Raw genomic sequence first — 6,456 nt, 5'->3', positions numbered from 1 at the left:
CACATAAGTGACTTTTTTGCTAACATCTTTAAATGACACCTTTACTAAAATATCGTCTCTGTCCCATTGAGGAGTCCATTTCCCCCCAAAGCGACGTTCTACTCTACAGCATCAAAATATTAACCTGCTGAAAATCCCGAAAGCAGTTACGCAATTCCTCCAAACTGGAATCCGAATTCATAAAAATAATACAGACATTAAAATGGAACTCGGCTCCTCGAGTGCCCCGAGAACCATATTAAATTTTGTTTTCCTCCAACCTGGGGTGATCTGACTTTCAAATAAGATTTAAAAAATGTCTATACGATTACACTTCCCGGCATGGCTGGTCGCTTCCCAATCGATAGAAATGCTGTTCTTGGAAACCAATAACTCTACCCAAGCCGACAACAAAATATTTGGAATAATTCTGATTTGTGTGCATGCATATGCATTGCCTACAAATCCGGGTTTTTGAACGGAGCGAAGTAAATGTTGCACGGCATGCAAAATATGAGATTTCTTGCATGGCATTAGAGTTTAATAAAACAAAGATATAACCTTCTTTGTGATGTTTTGTTGGTTAAATATACGAATCCATTTCTCAGTTTTTCTGGGCTTCCTTGTCTAGTTCATATAAGTAACAGTTACATGAGGATAAGTCTAGAATTATATTATGAGGAAGTTGTTCAGGATGCTCCAATTCTATCTTGTTCTGAAAGCTGTAGAGGTAATTGTTGTCGTCAAGGATCAAAACGTTGCAAATTTTCAAACAGCTTCTCTACAGTCGGATACCAAAATAATAGGCAGTGATTTCATCTTTAATACTACTTACACCAGGGCGGATCTGTCTTGAGGTGGATGTGAGAGGGGGCAAGCAATTTTTGCTGGATTACCTTCAGTACAACGCACATAATAAAAGTATATATCCCTAGATCTGGGCGAGGTCCGGAACATTTTCAAAATTGCAAAAATGTTTAAAAAATTTAAAAAAATACCTATTTTATCTGAGTTTTTCAATTATATCTCCAATCTATGCATTTTGGAAGAATATTGAAGAGGGAATTCAGTTTTGGAATTGAATTTTGCACAATATACTGTAAGTTAAAAATGTTTAAATTTATTACTGATGTTGCAACATAGCAATGACAAAAAGACAAAATAAAGTTTTTTGAATAATTTTTTTTAAATATTTTATTTTCTCCGAGGGCATTCTAATTTTGGTAAAAAAAAAACTTTAGCGTATAATGAAACAACACACCAAATTTCATTAAAATCGGTTCATTAGTCTTCGCAAAATAATTTTTTGAAAAAAATTAAAACAAAAAATTCTAATTTTCAAAATGTTGCACCTCAAATAAAGCATCTAGATTCTTGAAAATTTTTTCACATGGAAAAGACCGCTCAACCTTTCAAATGGTTTCTGGAAAATTCAAATCGGTTGGGACAGCGATTAGGACAGCCACAGTAAATTTTTAAAGTTACCACTCTATTTTTTTATTTTTAAACAATTAGATTACATTTATCAATTTGCAATTTAGTTTTTTTCAAAAATAATAATTTTAAAGTACTATTTTTCTTAATTTTATCTGTATTTAACAAAAAATATATAATTTCCAAGTATTTTTTTTTTAATTTGTTTAAACAAAAATTATTTAAATAATTGTAATAATTAATATATATGTAAACAAATTTTTTCATCGAAAGAATGCAATAGCATAGGGTAAAATATACAGTATGTTTAATGCTTAAATAATAAACTTTGTTTATAACAAAATATGTGCAAAGTAGACAGTTGGCATTGCGATATTCGAATTCCTAGGCTCGCGAGTAATCAGATTAAAAAAAAATATCGAAATTGGTCCATTAGAAGCCGAGATAATGCAATTTTTTTCGTGCCTTCGCATTGTGAACCTCCGAATTCAGTCTCGGAGTGAAAGCCCCCTCCCCCACTTTTCGTGTTTTGGGTCACTTTTCGCGCGTGTGAACGACAGCTTTTCCGATGATTTATCTATGTTGCCGATAACTTATGGATATGAAAATTTTTTCCTAGCTTAGAACTCGGAAAAACGAAGCCACTGTATCAAAGATTATTGCTAAATTCTTTATAAATTAACGGTAAATGCCGATAAACTTTGATCGCTTATATCTTGAGAACCAATAAACGGAATTTAACTTTTTTTTAAAGAAGCGTCTTTAATTGTTTAAAAATAAAAAGTGTACTGAATCAACCGATTTCATTTTTTCAAAAACCATTTGAAAGGTTGAGCGGTCTTTTCTATGTGAAAAAATTGTCAAGCATTTAGATGCTTTATTTGAGGCTATGCAACATTTTGAAAATTCGAAATTTTTTTTTCAAAAAATTATTTTGCGAAAACTTGGACCGATTTTAATGAAATTTTGGTGTGTTGTTTTATTATACTCTAAAGTTTTTTATGCCAAAATTAGAATGCCCTCGGAGCAATTAAAATATTTAAAAAAAATTATCTAAAAAACTTGGTTATTTTGCCTTTATTTTATCAATTATTGCTATTTTGCAACATCGGTAATAAATTTAAACATTTTTAACCTACAGTATATTGTGCAAAATTCAATTCTAAAACTTTTTCTCCTCTTCAATATACTTCCAAAATGCATAGGTTCCAAGATATAAGTATAAAACTCAGATAAAATAGGTATTTTAAAAAAATGTTTAAACGTTTTTGCAATTTTTTTGCCATCGCCATCCGAAAGGACGACACTCAACAATTGTGGAGAGGATGACAGCTTTTTAAAGTAAATATTCATCGTGAACTTATTTTTTATATGTAATTTTTTGTTCTTTGACCCCTCCTCAACTAGTACGCATATGGAATCTTATCTCCTGCACCCCTCACCTCCCTCGCTCGGCTAAGTACTGGATATGAATCACTTGCCGTTATTGTGGTACACGGGTATAGGAGCTGGTGATATGCAATATGTGTAGGCCACTATAAAAAATTCTCACGAGTTTAAATATTATCATTAATAATGCTTGTTCTTGGTCAACATTGATGACTTTGCTTTTTAACACAATCTACAAAATTATATGTACATTTAAATACATAGGTTCTAGAGAAGGTACCTTTCCTGAATGGCATATGAAATCTGTAAAAGTCTCTTCAACAGACTAAGTGACCTATCAATGTGCGAATAATATAAAATTATTACTCCTTTAAAGAGTTTCTGTGTATTTATGGATTTTGAAACATTATTAGATATTTACATCTTTTTTGACACGAAGTAAAAATAGTTAAGAAATAAAAAATGTAATTTTGAGTAAAATCGGACACCTCAACAACTCAATCTGCAATTATGTATATCTATTAAATACAGTGTATTTATGGCTATTTAAAATTATTAATCAACGACAAACGTTGTCGGAAACAGGCTAACCATTTTCTCATTCAAACGGCATTCACGTCACTGTTCTGTTTCTGTAGATTCTCGGGCAACGGCACATATATCACTTGTAATAGTGCGTTACTTTACGTCTCACAAGTAACATTTTTATTATTCCATATATCTGGAAAGATTAATTGGGTGCTTCCTGACCGGCTCACTTTTATGATGTTAAAATGGCGTACGTGTGTTTTAAAACATAAATAAACTGATAGTTCTAGTACTATAAAATACGCATCGAGGTTTGTCTCTGTGCGATAACGCCGTATCTCAACGTAAATGGATGTGATATTTATGTTTATTATTATGTTTGGTCTAGATGTATTCTAATCAAATCTTTATTAATGCATAATGTAAACATCTTTTAATAAGTTGTAATAATTGTTATGTATTTTGGGCACAGTTCTCATATTTTTACAGCAACCTCGGGTGTTCCTCAAGGGTCCAATTTGGGGCCCCTGTTTTTCTTGTACTTTATTAATGATCTTAGTGGTAAAAAGCTGTCATTTGCTGATGACTTGAAGTTGTTTTGTGAAGTATCAGTTACTGAACACAGTCAGGAGTTGCAACGTCAACTACAACTATTAGACAAGTGGTGTACTAATAACTGTCTGCAATTAAATGCAATGAAATGCAAGGTTGTAACTTATACTCGCAAATTGCATCCAATAACATTTTATTACGCGCTAAAAAAACGTTTGTCTTTACATTGTTCTGGTTTTATTCTTTTCAAGAACTTTCCTTTGTACCCTGTGCTTGATTCTGTTCTATGCAAGAACACTCCCCTTTTGTTCTTGGTATTGTCCGTTACAAGTGTTCCTTTATATTCTATTTTTTGGCAAGTTTTTACTTTGTTCTTGATTTTATTCTTTACAAGAACATTTCACAAATGAAAATGTAATTTTAAACTTTATTTAATAAGCGCTAAACTAGCAACAGCTCTTTTTCCCGTAACCGTAACATCCGCTAATCCAGTGTCGTTAAGTCCCTTAATTAATCACAGATAAAAAAATACCCAACCGAAGAAGGAATTCCAATAACTAATAGCCTTCCTGCTATTCCTTGTACCTAAAGAAGGAAGTACAAGCTCGTAAAGATCCCAAAAAGGGCCGAAGTGTCAGCTCGAATAAAATATTATACAGTTCTCACGTTGTATAAGAGCACGACAACGGAATAAGCCACAAATCCGGCTTCATCCGACAAGTTAATAGCTTGTAATTGTGAATAAAAATATATTACACATTTTCTACCTGTCACAACACCTTGAACCGTTGAACGCGGTCACAAAAGCCTTCGGTCGGCCGGACGAGAGTGTGAAAGTTCAATGCTACATACCTTTGCTCTTACACCGTACTCGTAATGGAGCAAGCATTAGATTGTCATCAGTGGAAGATAAACATTGCTGCAATGTTTGATGCAGTTATACCTGGTTCGTGACTCACTGTAGAGAAAGAAATGTAAATTTGCAGGAACAAAGGAAGCCTCTCAATCTACACGAGTACAATGTGGTACGTGTTTTTAAATTTTATCTACGATCGTTTCAAAGTGGCGTTTTTTACACAATGTTCACTATAAACATTTTGTTTTATAAAAGCCCGTGTAATAAAAGTTTTTGTTCGTATTTTCACTGATAATATGTTATTTTACTAAATTCAAAATCGTTTATTAAGGTAGCACTTTACCACATAAAATGCCACTTTACTATAGAGGGTGTCTCACCACGAACTCCATCGATGGATATCTGGGAAACAGCTCGAAGTATTTTTTTGAAATTGTGGTGGTGTGATATGTGCCATGGGGCCTACCAAGCTAAAATATTTTCAACTTCTTTTAAATGGAACACCCTGTATATTATTACATTTTTGGAAAGGGCATTTTTTAGTTGAAAAAATTGTAACGAATTGGAAATGTTCACATAGAGACTCGAATGAAAAATTGCCTGACCGAACTTGGGGTCGTGTATAAAAAATTTAACTATTATTATAGTAACAACAAAATAGTATAAAATTGTTAATATAAATATTTCTGAATATAAAACTAGTAATAATTAAGGATATCACATAGTATAAAAATAATATTTTAATTTTATTCACAAGTACAAAATAAATTTTTTACATGAATCGACACTTGTTAGCACTCAGGATATTGAGAGAACAGAATTTAAACCTAGAGTGACGTATATAAAATAAAAGTTCAATATCTATAGATGAATCTGTTATACATAGCCTGGAAAAACGAATTAATGCATAGAAAATCTCAATTTAACTTGTCATAGTATGAAATTTTTTATCAATTGTCAAATTAAATAATAGTTTTCACAAATGTCAAAACTAAAGTTGGCTTTACAAGTACCTGGAGATGACCTATAAAAAAACGTAAAATAAGGAATATTTTAGTAATTAATTATAGAATTATATGTAAAAATAAAAAGACATTTATAAAAAATGTATTAAGGAGTGTTGTGGAAAAGTTTTAAAAAAGGACATCCAAAAAAAAATTCTGTGAAGGGACCTTAAGCAAAGATAGGAACAGAATAATCCAGAAAGATGAAAAAACAAAAATTTATTGATTGGTTATGGCTTGGGTTTTGAAAATACAGAGTAGAGAGGCAGCTCCAGTAAATTTTAAAAATAGCACAAGAAAGAAACAGTCAAGAAAGAAAATTAAATTCACCAGTAAGGTTAACAGTTTGTTTGTTCTCAAAGTCGAGAGAAACAAATTTGCCACCAAAGGAAAATTTTCCGTTACCAGTAATAAGCAGTTCCATAGAGGTTTCCAGTGGCCCCATAAATGGTATGCAGGACATCAACGTAGTTTTCAACAAGGAAAAATTCAAGTTTGCAAATACCAGGTACCTAAAATAAAAAAATAAAGTGCAGTATAAACAAAACTGATAGCTATAACCTATAGATAATACTTTTATACCGCATCAAACCTTAGAAAAAGAATTAATAATAAACTACAGGACTTACCTGAACATTAATAAATACAAGCCAATCAATCATAGCTTGAAACAACTTCACAAATTTGACGAGCTTGAACAGATCTATATCAAAT

The sequence above is a fragment of the Anoplophora glabripennis genome, unplaced genomic scaffold (genome assembly GCF_000390285.2).
Source record: "Anoplophora glabripennis isolate ALB-LARVAE unplaced genomic scaffold, Agla_2.0 scaffold13, whole genome shotgun sequence".
Lineage (NCBI taxonomy): Eukaryota > Metazoa > Arthropoda > Insecta > Coleoptera > Cerambycidae > Anoplophora > Anoplophora glabripennis.
This window is presented reverse-complemented; position numbering follows the sequence as displayed.